The sequence below is a fragment of the Apostichopus japonicus genome, chromosome 16 (genome assembly GCF_037975245.1).
Source record: "Apostichopus japonicus isolate 1M-3 chromosome 16, ASM3797524v1, whole genome shotgun sequence".
Taxonomy (NCBI): Eukaryota; Metazoa; Echinodermata; class Holothuroidea; order Aspidochirotida; family Stichopodidae; genus Apostichopus; species Apostichopus japonicus.
Window position 1 is genome coordinate 43755420 of NC_092576.1, and position 15477 is coordinate 43770896.

Consider the following 15477-nt stretch of genomic DNA (forward strand, 5'->3'; position numbering starts at 1 on the left):
ACCATGTTCCACTTGTAGTTGACCCCCTCCCCCCCCCCCTCCTCCCGCTGGTATCTTAACATTTCTTCAACGTCATTTCTTTATATCAACCCATTTTGTTACTTATGTATCGGATCTCCGTTACCAAATACTTCGTACCTTTATTTTTATTCATCTTTTCAGTACCAACTACCCCCCACCCCACCCCCGCCCGCACGCCGTGCGTCTATATATTATTAAACGATCTTAATCAATTGGGGGAATATGGTTCAGTCAGCGGATTTTTGTATTTTGCCAGGGAAGAATAGGATCACTACTACTGGTGTCCCCCCCCCCGACCCCCACTCGCTGTTTTTCTTAAACGTCACACAGCGTATTAATTATAGCAACACTTTGCGTTTAGGGACCACACTCTATCTATCGTCTAACATTCTTATTTCCGGGTTGGAACCCCAATGCCCTACATTGGCTTGAATGACCCCAGGGCAAAATAACCTCTTTTGTAAATTACTACTCTGGCCCTTCTATGAAGGTCCATGTCTCTAGTCTCATCAGTAGGAGAAATTTAGAACTTACCTAATATTATTAACTAGCACAACCTTCTTTTAGAGCTAATTTATATAAACATAAATTATTGTGATCTAAACATACCAGTACAATTTGGCTTCTATACCTCACCGTGCTATTGCAGTTCTAAAAAACTAACCCCGCCCATGTATAATCAAACGTTTTATTCAACTCTTCCTGGTGGGAGAAAATGTTAAACAGTACTTGATACAAATATTTGCTCTGATGTGTTGATGTTTGTTTACCAGTTACTGAAAGTGCCGGCTTATTTTCAGCAATTCCATTAAATGAAAACAGGACCGCAACCAGCCTTCCCCCTACCCCACCCTCCCTCCCGCTGAAAGTTTCCACTTCCAAAATGAAAGTAGACCAATGATAATGTGGACGTCTGTAAATGTGATATGCGCTATTTCACTTAGATTTTAGCGAAATCTTTATATCATTTCTTGTGATTTCATTAGCAATGTTAAACCTTGATATTCTAGGCACGTATAGGAATGGCAAAAAAAAAAAAAAAAAAAACACGGTTTATTTTAACATCTTATTACGTATATACATGATCGCGGATGCGATGACTGTGTGTTTGTTTTAGTTTCCAAAAGTTTGAATATAATAACAATAAACGTAGAGAGCTCCTAACATCTTAATTGTGTGAACAGTGTAGTATAGTCTAATGTGAAACTACGGTTATAAATATATTTAGTCTAACCCTAACCCTATTGAAGCACTGTGAATATACATATATACAGGGTTTTATTTCAAAGACGAACGGAGGGGGAGGGGGGGGGTGAATCTACAGTCCGCTATACGGTCCACCTACTCAGCTTATTTGACCTCTCGGTCTCTTTTTGACAGGTTAAAATGTAATGATAATAAGAATACAAACCTAACAATTAATTTACATCTCAACTCCCCATATGGCTTCCCCTTCAACACATGTACACTACAGCTACCATCATAATGCCCTAGCGTGCTTCTATATCTTCAATTAACTGAAACCAATGAATAAAGAAGAGCTTATCATTTGATAACGTCAGGAGCATGCAAGAGATGCTTCAAACGACCGACTGGAATGTATTTCGTGAAGACTGCGATGACCCAGACGAATTAACTGACGTCATTTCAAGTTACATTGGATTCGTCAGCGATGTATGCATACCAATGAAGCAAATAACACCTGCTGAGATGATGAAGCGAATCCCCCCAGACAACAAGATCAAACAACTGGAAAAGCAAAAACAGAAGGCCATCGAGGACAAAGACAACATCTCCAGGAACAGGATGCAGAGGGAAATCAATAAGCACGTAAAAAATCTGCGAAGTGACACCTTTGGAGGAATAAAAGGAAACTCTCGTGCATTCTGGGATGTCGTCAAATCCATAAGAGACCCTACTAAAGATGACCAGCCTAGGCGGGTTGATGCAGATTTTGGGAAGGAACTATCCGACTATTTTGGACGGTTTAATGACTCAATAAGTAAAGATATACCGTTATACCTACCTGAGAAGAATGAAGGTTGTCATGAACTTGATGTCAATGTGGTAAGGAAACAGTTTGGGAAGGTCAAAAGGGGTGTTGGTTGTGGGTCAGATAAAATTCCGTGGTGGGTTTTTAAATTCTTTTCTTTTGAATTAGCTCCAATATACACATCACTCTTCCAAGAAAGCTTACAACATAGTCAGATCCCTAACCTGTGGAAAACAGCACTAACATCACCTGTACCAAAAGTGGCGAATCCCAAAGATGTGAATGATTTTAGACCAATTGACCTAGCAAGTATTGCTTTTAACAGCATGCAAAGGATCCTCCTGCCACGACTAACTGACAGTATCAATCAATTTGGGGACAAGCGTCAATTCGCCTACAGAAAAGGTGTATCATGTGTAGATGCTGTGCTGTTACTTATCCACGAGGTTGTGTCAGAATTAAATTGCAAGGAAACCACAATAGCAAAGGTGCTTTTCTTAGATTTCTCAAGTGCTTTCAATACCGTCCTACCAAATCAATTAATTACAGATCTGTCAGGTTTCATCACTGAACCATGGCTCCTACACTGGCTTGCTCAGTTCTTAACTGGGTGGTCAAGACACGTTAAATTGGAGAATGGGTTGTCTGATAGGTCAGAGATTAAAGTTGGAGTGCCTCAGGGTGGTCCATTGTCTGCTTTACTCTTCACATTATATACGGATGAAATCAAGTCTGGTGGTCATATCTCAATCACAAAATATGCCGATGACACTGCTATATTATGCAAAATATCCAAGAGTTCATGTGTCAATGATCAGCTGAACTATCAGCAATCAGTCAACGACGTGGTTTCAAAATGTGATAGAAAGAATTTGTTGCTAAATGCTAAGAAGTCGAAGGAAATGTGCTTTGCTAACATCAATATAAAACATCAAGGTCTTCTGTCTGCAAGATCACAAGGTGTCACCATACATGAATCTGAGGTAGAACGAACATCAAGAACTGAATACCTAGGAGTATGCATTGATGATAATCTAACGTTCACGTCGCATATCTCGAAAATCTTGAAAAAGGTGTATTATTTTGTTTCAAGTCTTGCCTATATTGTGTCATTCTTTAATGAAGGTGCAAGGAAAAATGTGTTCAGCTCCTTTATTCTGCCACATTTACTTTATGCTGTTCCTGTATGGTATCACTTTATATCATCTTCTGACAAGCATAGACTGATGAGATTCCTTAAGTATACTTCACGTATATTGAATGTAAGCCAGCTATTACTGAAGGATCAAGTAAACACAGCTGCAAAGAATGAATTTGTAAGGATGACAAATAAAATTAGAGATGACAAAGATCACCCACTACATGGGCCACTTAATTGTCTGTTGGTGAAAGCTACCAGGAATCTTAGGAACCCTCATATCTTGCCAAAATATAGAATTCAACTTTATAAGAACTCTTTCATCTACCGTGCTGCAATTTACATTCAATTTGGTATTTTGGAACCTTTCATTTAATTTTACTCATTGTTTCACCTAGTTCTAGTAATGTATATAGTTTTAACGCTTTCTTGATGTGCAATCTTTTGAACATCTTATCTATCACGGTTTTCATATTCTTTAATTGTTTCACCTAGTTCTAGTAATGTACATAGTTTTAACGTTTTCTTGTTGTGCAATCTTTTGAACATCTTATCTATCATGGTTTTCATATTTATTTATTTTTGAGTTTGACATGTGTACTCCTTTTTATAAATATGCTATATTTATACTGGTTTCAATAAATGAATGAATGAATGAATGAATTATAAAGTAACGTGAAATCCTTTGTTCCCCTACTGTAAAAAGTCATTTTACAGAATTTATTTTGTGTGGCGTTCTTAATAGGCCAATCGCAAGTTGTTGTTAAACGCGTATATGTCTCTGTTATTTGGATTTCTCATTTACACACAATGTTCATATGCTAACAATCTTCACTCTAAATTACGGCACAACATATGGATATGCTCAGACCACAATGATTGAAAAATTAATGGAAAATAAACATCAACTGAAGCAGAAATTAATGATGATTGTTAAAGTTAACATAATGATACAAGGTTAGTTCTTTCTTTTTGTTAACATTTTACTAATTACAACATGTCATCATTTAATCACGAAACCCAGTGTTGTGCGGATTAATTTATAAGGTGAGTGTTGGGGTACGGTGTAACATTCGAATATTCTTCCGACTGATTTAAGTAGTGACTGAAATGCTTATGGCAGGGCCAGGTGCGAATGAAATATTTTTATAAACGAGTGCGTGGTGCCGTAGGATTACTGAAGCTTATCCCATACAGGGTGTTCTAGGGTGCCCCACCTTACCCCCAGGATAATAGCCAAATTAAGTAAGAACTAAACGGAAAAAAAAGGAAAGAGTGGTAGTTAAAGAGAAGGGGAGGGGGGGGGGGGGGTAGAGACGACGTGAAAAGAGTGAAGCAGAGCGTATGATATGTAAATAAGTATATTAATTGCTGGAATTCTTTCACTGTTGCCCAACTCCTAATTTATCATCAGTTTCCGATTGATGTAATGCGTTCAATGGGTTTATATTTATACTGCAGTATCCAAAAGAGTAACAATTAAAGAAGGATATAATGACAAATATCTCATTATATTTCTTTCTCTAATTATAGCCTATCTGGCTGTCTGCTGCCCTCATCAATTCCCGTTGGACCATCTCTATCCACATTGAAAGCTCGGGGAGTGAATGGTAAAGTACTCATTGATTAATCAATTAGTGTATTTCCATGTATCATGTTGTTTACAGTTCAAACCAATCCCGTAGTCGCGTATTGATTGGGTTTTAGGTTTAGGTTCACTCAAAGTGAGGGCGCTATATCACCGGGCGTCATTGCATGTTGCAATAGACATGGACATATATTCATGAGTCAGAAAATTTGTCAGATATCATTTATTTGTTGTGTCGTACAGAACAGGGTAGATTGTACTTTGCAACAAGTTCAGTAATTTGGTATTCTTGATTAAAGTCAATCTGCTGCATTAAAGACTGTCATAGGCCAACATTCTCCTGCATTATTTAAGCAAGTACATATAACTGTGTATCGAGCCCATCATGCAGATAACAATACTAGAATATGTTGAAAAAAAGGGCTTCTGATTGCGTATGTCATTAGAAAAAGCAATAAATACAGTATCGTATGAAGAGATTTAAACATAAGGAGACAGGAAGCGATTGGTTTGCAGGTCTTAGTTGTTTTTTTTTCGGTACTACGGTGGCTCAAGTAGGACACTGGAAATGTTGCTATTTTATACCGAAATTCAGAATTTAAATCTCAAATCTTTGGCTAAATTTCTCGATTTTTCAACTGCTTAATCATAAAGTAGCAACTGTGAAATGTCTACTTCTTTCATGACAAGACAACTAATTCATTGAAATGTTAATGGTGTTTTTTGGTGTTAGTTACGACCGTAAATACGTTTTTTTTTATTGATGTTCACTATTGGATTTGTTTAATCGATCACAAACTGTATAGACCCATCTATATAAATTTGACTTCTATGTCAGACTGCTACATTCTGTCAAAATTGAGAAAAGACGGAATGGTAATCACTCGCATTTCTAAACAACTATTTAATATAGGTCAAATATTGCAGAAAAAACAACAAATTAAATTTGTTTAAATGTGTGATGATCTTATCGTGTAACGTCGAACAGATTTATAGTTCATTAAATATTTCATGGTAGCTGGGTGCTAACATGTGACACCATGACAACCAAAACTATTGTTAGCAAAAATAAATAATATGCATCCCTAGCGAAACAAAGATCTTAGTAAAACGTAATATCGTTGTTTCTATTGTGTATTATTCAAAATGTTTCATTCACTGATACATCATTGATAACTTTTTATTCGTTAAAGCCTTTATATTGTTTATTAATCTTACAGTTTTCTGGATTCCTGACTATGCGAAGATTAATGAACACTATAAGCTTGATCTCGGCTCTGGTTCTTGGCGAGTAAGTAATCCTTACATTTCCTGTATAATAATGATTTCATCATATTTGTTTAAATAACACATCGATATTGTAATTACTAGCATGGGCATCGTGATACCACTGACGTGGTACTTGAATACCCCAGACGTTTAAAATTTAGCGCACATCACTGTGATGACCACAGCATGGCGTAGTCAAAGTAACGAACAGGAAGTGACGTCATCGGATGAACTAACTATAAATGTGATATATCAATAACTGTTTAATTGAGTCATATGTCGGTTACCAGTTGATAGTTGCTGACATATATTTACAAAAAGAAATTAGTGACATTTCGGGGGAGTAGAGACAAGTGAGCAAAACACGTTGAGTGATTGGATGAATGTTAATAGTAAGAAATATTTATAAATATGCAATAGGTTGATTAAAATTATGTAGTTTACAAATATTACTGAACATACACTGAGTGGATTGAAGGGATGTAGTCAATAATTATAATTAAACATACAATGGGTGGGTTAACGTGATGTAGTCAACAAATAATACTAACACACAATGAGTGGATTGGAGGGATGTAGTCAAGAAATATTACTAAACAAGCAATAGTTGGATTAAAGGGATGTAGTCAACAAATATTACTTAACATACACTTAGTTGATTAAAGGGATGTAGTCAACAAATATTACTAAAGAAGCAATGGGTGGATTAAAGGGATGTAGTCAAGAAATATTACTAAACATGTGTGGGTTAACGTGATGTAGTCAACAAATAATACTAACACACAATGAGTGGATTGGAGGGATGTAGTCGACAAATATTACTAAACAAGCAATAGGTGGATTAAAGGGATGTAGTCGACAAATATTACTAAACTGCAATGGGTGAATTAAAGGGATGTAGTCAACAAATATTACTAAACATACAATGGGTGGATTAGAGTGATGTAGTCAACAATTAGTATTAAACATACACTCAGTGGATCAGAGTGATGTAGTCAACAAATATTACTGGACAAGCAATTGGTGCATTAAAGGGATGTAGTCAACAATTAGTACTAAAAAACACTGAGTGTATTAAAGTGATGTAGTCAACAAATATTTCAAAATTTGCACTGAATTGATAAATAAGAAAGAAAGATACATGGCAGTGGGTTGATTAACATAAACATTAACAGATATTACTTAACATTTTATGGTTCGTTTAAAGTGATGTAGTACCAATCATTGCTAAATATTGGGTTGATGTAAAATTTATAAACATTATTGAACATCAAAATGTAACTCATTCCATAGTAGGTATAGTATAAAGTGTACTAGTAACAGTCACCGTGGTAACGTGATGAAGTATTAGTATAATATATTACATACCTAACAGAAAGAGGTATAAAGTCATGTAGAGAACACTTATAACTAAACAATCATTAAAATATTGGTTTAAATGATGAACTTTTCATCATCCAATGAGTAGAGTAAAGTGGTAGTAATCAATCATATATCTATAACAATCCAACCAAGCACTCGGTAACTAAAGGTACATTTAAAAATAAACGTACACACATATATTTACCTATCTAATGAGCAACTGAAATGTCATATTAATGCAGAAATGTCATATTAATAAAATCCCTACTAAATATACTAATTTTCATTGATGGTAAGGATTAAATATTTTTAATGATGATTTCCACTCCTATACATAAAAATATCTAAAAGTTATGATTATCCAACCCCCCCCCCAAAAAAAAAAAAAAAAAAAAAAAACATGTACAAGTATTAGGCCTTATACCCACGCATTCTGATTGCATAAGTTGTAATGTTTAGGTGAGAAAAGCAGTGACTTATTAGTAAACATTTTCCGTTATATTATAATTCCACTATGTATCCACATATTTAAAAATGATGATAATATTCGAAAAAAAGAAACTGAAAATATCATTACCCCCGCCCCCAACAAGAAAATAAAACAAAAATAATTTAAATGACTACGCCTATACCCAAGCATTCTGTTTGTATGGTTTTTATTCTTCTTTGTCCTGTAGAAGGTTGGATCCTGGTAGATGAATTACGCAAGTACATATTCCTGAAGACAACCTGTTCTGATCCCGCTGGAGTTATGATACACCACTCAGTTCATCGAAAATTGCTTGCCAGAGGTTTACACAAAACAACTTGGGAGTGTACTGGGAAACTTCAAAGGGAATACGGGTCCCTTTATATACTAGTGACGTTGTTACAACATTGGCCATCGTCCTCTTTAATTCTTTAACTTAGCTTTAAACACCATCGCTGTTTTCATATACTATGTGCCAATGTTAGTTTACATTTCTTGCTCAGGGGACTTTTAGTTATGTAGTTCAGTTTAAATCATCATGCTTGTTTTTACTCACTCGATTTTATGCTGATATTTTCAAATTTATTTATTCTGTTAAGCAATTCTTTTCTTGTATCACTTCATGGATATTTCTTCTGCCAATTATAAAGTAGGAACCATTTATATCAGAATGACGTGCTTATCAATAAGTTATCCCCGAAAATAATATTTAAAAAAACTATTTTGAGAAAAAAAAATCGATTTGTACTTGATGGAGTTATTACAAAGAAAATGGAATATTGATGAGTTTCGCTGCCTCGGTTTTGAGATTCTACATTGTGACATATAGGTATAGTTTGAAAGAAGGTTTTGTAACACTGTAGATAAAGTTAAGGTATATGGTAGTGGTAGAAATACGTTACTTTTACGTTTTCAAGGTGTAACTGTGGGTGTCACATAAGTACAAACACCACCGATCATAAAACCAGGACTCTTGAAAGAAAGAACACTGATCCAACAGTATTTATGGAGGTTACCTCCGTGGTAATTAACTTAGAGGTACATATGTTGTTATGGTAAATATAGTTATTCTATAACGAGAATCGATGCATGATTGGTTATGGATAATGGAGTTACTGCATATGGTGGAGAGGATATGGATATTTAATTACGTCATCAAAATGTCCAGACTGACGCATGTCTTCTCATCTCTTGGAAAACTATAAGTATGTTATAATTTAAAGCAAATAGAATAACTAAACTTGACGCAAAATGTGGAAACAAAATTGTAGAAAAGATACAATGATAATGACAGAATGCAGAAAATACAGAATAATGACATATGGATATCAGAGGATGTGAATGGTGAGATATGTATTTTTTTGTATTATAATAAACAGTTAAGTCAGTTTCTGTACAATTGTGAATTAATAATTAATAATATGGAGTATCCAGTCCATTATTCTGCTACTCGTGATATTTTTTTTTTAAGGAGGTGGAATTTAATGAACGTTGTTAATGTCTCAGTACTTGTTTGCAAAATGTTAACTTCGACCTTCCAGCTTACTGCACTAAAAGCTCAGAGAAAATGACACCGTTCTATGCATTTTTCATATCAATAGAAATGAGTTTCATTGAGTTATCTGTCGTTTAAAAAATTGAGCTGAATAAAATTCGCCAGCTTTTATAACAAGTCCGTAGAATAAACAAACTTCAATCAAAATTTCTTTCTTTCGATTGCGACAGCTTTTCTCTGTTAACCCATCCGGTCAGAGTGCATCCAGAATAACAACATTGAATCTACTTCGGAAGTTTGTTTTCCTAAATTCATCATTAAGTCAGGTATTGAAACTTTAACAAAAGTTTTGTTTTTATCTTGTTTATGTATTGTGCATAGTTCATACTTAAAATTAAGACGTGCAAATATGATAAGGGTTAATCGAAACCTCAACGCTTCTGGAACAATACCCAGTCTTTGTTGCGTAGAAACATTTTACAGCAATGAATACACATATTCATATATGATTGAATGTGATTTGTACTATAGCCTTACCAGTAGATACTTACCTTTGACTGGATTCCTAGAACCACTTGTTAGGATATTATATGATCTGTTGCACCATGGACATAAGTTGTTTCATTTTTACAATTTCGTTTGTAACAAATGTTTTCGTTACAAGCTTGTATCTGTACAGAAAACGTGTGTGTTTTAACAGAAATTCAATTAAAATTCTATATACATGCACGTTCTGTATATTAACAAGAATCTTTGTTAAGGGACATAAAATTATTGCGAATTTAAAACTATTTCTGAAACTGAATACTGAAAATTTGCTTTTTTGCAGAAAAGGTATGTTTTGGAACAGAGGGTCAATATCACTTCAATAAACAAACATGGGATGTAATTAAGACATTAAGTTATCGCAATTTTACAACAATTTTTAACAGTGTAACGAAGTAGCATTTTTAACAAATTTTAACCACATTTGTATAGTCAGTTACCACTGTTTAATCGATATCTCTTTAATAGCTTGATATAACGATCAGTCACTTAATATCACAAAGACATATAAGCCTCTACAGTGGCAATAACAAACAAGCAATGCACTCTATCGTACAACCATTGGATGTAGAAGAGGGTTAAATTTGGGAAGGGGACGCAACTACGTCGGAAGGCAGTGGGACATGTGCACGACTTTGTTTTGAGGAAGCAAAACAAATTGGTAATAAATGAGCAGATATCTTCATCAAATTAAGACAATCATTGCATGAGTGAGTATAAAAAAAATAAATATACAATGATTGAAAATAAGTTTTCTTTGTATGTGTTATATTTATCCGCTAAATTTGAATATTCTTTAAAAGAAAACAAAATGTGAAAGTAGTCATAAATAAGCTTCAACTTTACTTTGCATGTTTATGCCTTAACATGAAATGAAATCAATTTACACAAACATTAATGATTCATTCCACACTTTCAATTGACAGATAGTCAGGGGCGTAGCGAAGGTTTTTTTTGTTGGGGGGGTGTGGAGAATTTGATTTGCCGACGGATCTGGAAGTGGTGACTGAAATGGGGGAGGGGTCTAAGGGGAGGGTGTGTCCCCCTCCCCTTTGGCAATTTTTTAGTTTTGAAACGTCCTTAGATGCAATCTGGTGCATATTTTAAGTCAAATTTGATTTGCCGACGGATCTGGAAGTGGTGACTGAAATGGGGGAGGGGTCTAAGGGGAGGGGGTCTACCCCTCCCCTTTGGAAAATTTTTAGTTTTGAAACGTCCTTAGATGCAATCTGGTGCATATTTTAAGTCAAATTTGGCACGGAAGAAGCTCCCGTTCTCCTTTTCTCTATTCAGCTTTCCTTCTTTCTTCCCCTTCCGCTCTCTTCACCTTTTCTCCTTTTGCCGACAGACCCAAAATTTGCCGACAGCGACCAAATTATTGGGGGGTGTGACACACCCCCCGCTCGCTACGCCCCTGCAGATAGTTCAGGCTTCAGCAAGTTAATGAACGAGGGGTTTACTTGTACTGATAATATTTAAAACAGAACATACTCAGTTGAACGAAACCCCTTAATGAAAGTCCCAATATATGTCATGATTGAATTGATTTATGAAAGTAATCCTAACTTGTCAGACAGAAAATAACACGCTGAGGTGTCTCTCCGTTTTCTCTTATTGCTCTAAAAGAATATATATTTCTTTTTCTTATAATCCCTTTCTCCTCTCTTGAAGTTCCATCTGCTTCCTTTCTTCATCTTCTATTAATTTTCGTTCCATTCTTTTACTCTTTTCTCTCTACCTTCTCACTAACCTCTCTGCATTCTCTTTATGACGGCTTTCTATCTTAATCCTCCTTCTTTGCTTCTAACTCATTTCGTCGACTAGTCTAATATATTCATTTAAAGCTGGCTGATTTCACACATGATTCCTTCGCGATCTTGCAATTGTTTAAGGAATTCGTCATGTACGTAGCACAGTGTAGCAGTCTCGAGTTGATCCCTCGTTTATTCCAGGTTTCAATCACTGATAATCTTTCGACTACTTTAATCCGGATGTTATCTCCCATCCATTTATCAGAATCCTTTGCCTTTGTTAGTCATTTTCCCTTCTATTATCTACAAGCATTACACTGTATGTGTGTATGCATTTTAGATCCTCCTGCAGACAGGAACTCGCGAAGAAGCCTCATTGGCTTATCAAAGACGAAAGCTGACCGAAGTCAGTCTCTTACATTCATATTATTTTAACGTCCATGATTATGCATTGTCAATTGTCAACAACTCTGTAACTGGACGACATACATTAATCCTGGAGTGACTCGAACCGGGCACCTTATAATGATTGGAAGGCACCGACGTTAACCACCGAGCTTACGCTCCACAACAGCTAACACTCCAGTGCATATTACACTGGTAAAAACATTTGGGATATCAGGTGCGTATCCAGGGGGGCGTTGGGGCGCGCGCCCCCCGGGTAAGGAAAAGAGGAGAAAAAAAGAGAAGAAGAAAGGGAAAAGGAGGGGGAAAAAGAAAAAGAGGAGAGAAAGGAAGGGAAAAGAAAAAGAAAAAAGAGAGAAAAAGGAGAAAAGGAGGGAGTAGAAGATAGCCAAGACCTCGGGAAGAGAAAGAGGAACGGTCATAGTTAAAGCGCTGATCCCTATTATATACACAGGGTAGCCAGTGACAGATCAAGGATTACGGAGGGGTGTGCGCCTCACCCTATCCCTTACACCGACAACTCCATTTTTGCCGTTTCCATTTTTCCTCTCTCACTAATGTATCTATATAAATACTATATATGGTCTATCATAACGCGTGTGTGTATGGACGCCTTAAAAAATTGTACAATTGTGCTATATGGAACCAACTGTGGCTGGTCTTGAACTCGACCGAGTCGTCGGGGAACATGACGCATTTTGGGAAGGGGGCGACCGCCCCCCCCCCCCGAGCAAATTATCTTTATAACATCGCTAGTAATTTCAAAATAGACAATGCTTAGATGCAACTTACAAGGCCTGGGAAGTGTCATTTCCAGCGATCTGGGAGGCATTTTCGGCCAAAATTTTTCTTGAACGCTTCGCGCCAACTCATGGTGGCGCTTCACTTAGATAGTTTACCTATAGGCTTCGCCCCTCCCTTGGCAATTACTCGCTACACTCCTGTTCGAATTTGTAAAGCAAAGAGCAGATATAACATCATATCAGTGAGCATTGAAATGCATGTTCCACGATGAACAGCCTAAAAAAACTGTCTATGTGTGTATTCAAAGGCGTAGGAGCCAAATTGGATTTGGGGCTGTAACGACTCGCCCGAAAAAAAAGCCAACATTTTTTCGCGCTTCGCGCGCGTCCAACATATCGATGCCAATATCATATAAGCAAGCATCGATCATTACATTGCATGGCATCGTGTACCGCACGGTCCGTGAAAGTTGCACAGTATACCGCCGGATGCTAATGTAAACAACCAAATGTCTTATGTAGATAGAGAAAAAGCATACAGATCCATTTATTTCAAAACTCTCTTTTACAGTAGTAATGTCGGCCAAGCTTACAACTTTATTTTAATTACCAAGGAGATCATTTTTAAGCTATCCGTTGCTATTTATTTTTCTTTCATGCAGTAGGTGCCCGAAAAAAATGGGAAAAATTTGGTTGCGGGAGGGGGGGGGGGGGCTGCAGCCCCGCCTCCTACGGGACCTACGCCTATGTGTGTAGTGCTCGGTTTCGATATACCTGATATCGGAAATATCTGCTATTTTTCATTTCCTTCAACCAAGTTTCATAATAGCCATTATAAGAGGTTTAAATATTTGTACACCAGTAAATTAACTGTGTCTGAATTTTCGAAAATTTCCTCACCAACATTCTTCATCATACTATCCTCTACTCGTGAAATTTTGACCTGTATATTAGGGGTTCAAGGAGTTTTTCAATATTGGTTGTCCATAGATTGAATTTTGTGCAACATTATGGGTATGTTTTGAAGTGATTTTTATTCACGAGAAATGTGAATTTTCAAATTCTCAACAAATAATGGGCTTAAATCCTTGAAAAGTGGGGCTTTCGGATATTGTGGGCCGTGACGTAGAATCACCTACAAAAGCAATGATCCATAGGACATGCAATGAGGTCGAACATGATGTGTGACTGGTGACAATCTTCAAAAAGGTTATGGATGGAAAAAAACTTTTGAGAAATACTTGGTTCTCAGGCAAAAGTGTACATCTGGTTGGTCATTTTCAAGCCCGAGAAGTGCCATTTCCGGTGATCTGGGGTATCAAAACCAGAAATTTTCTTGTACGCTCCGCGCCAACCGATGGTGGCGCTCCGCTTAGATAGTAATTCGCGCCCCCCGGGTTAGAAAATCCTGGATACGCGCCTGGATATTTTCTTTTACAAGACGTACGATATCAACCAATAATGATATTTCTTCTACTTTGTTCAAGCTTTTCAAAAGGTTTCGTGGATTCAGTATTATCTTCTGCTACAACTCGCCACGAAATATCGTCCAAAGAAAAATTGATCAAAGTCGAGGCCCTCTTCTGTTGTAGCAGCTTTTTTGTTTAGGCTACGTCTTGTATCCCGTGGTTACAATCATGTTGAAGATACTTGTCCAGGGTCCTATCTTGTAATTTAGACTCTATAGTTTGTCGTATCGACTATAAATCCCGATCGACAAAAATCTCACGGCGGGGAGCAATAAAACCATAAGATAGTGAAGTCTGTATCATATTATGCTTCCATACTAAAAGATTTGCAGTCAAAATACTGCTCTTTACCAGTTGGTGGAACTTTGGGGATGGAAGACTCGCCCCACCGCTAACCGCGTGCGGCCACCTGGAAAAGTTAACTTTCTGTTGTTTGCAAGTGACGTTTAGTTCGTGTCGCTACAAAATGCAAACAGTAATGAAACGTGATACCTTCTTATCTTTAGCTGGACCTGCGATATCCATCGCCGTATCGTGTGTACTCTGTGCTGTGGGACCGCAGCTGTATGTACTGACTCTGACTGTACACTATTGTCTAATTACCGACGGTAGCATTTGGCTGTTTGTGTATTTTCTGGGATGGATGGCGGTGTTTAACACTTCTGTTACACGTCATTCGAAACTAGGTCAGATTACAGGCATTAGACGTTTCTTTTTGCGCGAGTCTTCACACCCAATCAGCTTATTAGGTCCCGAGCAGCGGCGGATCCAGGATATATATTTCATGGAGGAGGGCGCTGTTGCCCTTGGATTCCTGAAGCCGACTCTCCTTGGGGGTATTAGCATTTCCACCCACACTGAGAAACTTATAACGTTAGTGTGGGTTGACCTCCGTTAGGTAAACCCTGCTCATATAAATGTCGATATGACGCCTTATTATATCACTCTTAGTAGATTACTATATATTCGCTTGGATTACGAAAGCTCTGCTCCCATAATTACGTAACGAAAGATAGATATCATTGTACTTGTAGAAATATTCCCAAAAGGATCAAGGCGCTGTCCCCCCCCCCCCCCTCCAATATCATTCTTGCATTTCTCCACAAAATATTCCTGATGCCTAGTCCGCTTTCCTTCCTCCTCCCCACCCCTCAGATTGCCTATGGTTGTGCCGCCGCTGCTTTAGTCAGAAAGCTGTTAAGAACACAGAACAGTAACAGTTATATAA

General features: G+C 37.0%; 1 protein-coding gene across 5 annotated transcripts in view; it reads left to right on the forward strand.

Annotated features, from left to right (window-relative positions):
- LOC139983274 (uncharacterized) overlaps positions 1–15477 on the forward strand; it is a 147593-nt gene that overhangs the window by 17789 nt on the left and 114327 nt on the right. The window lies entirely within an intron of this gene.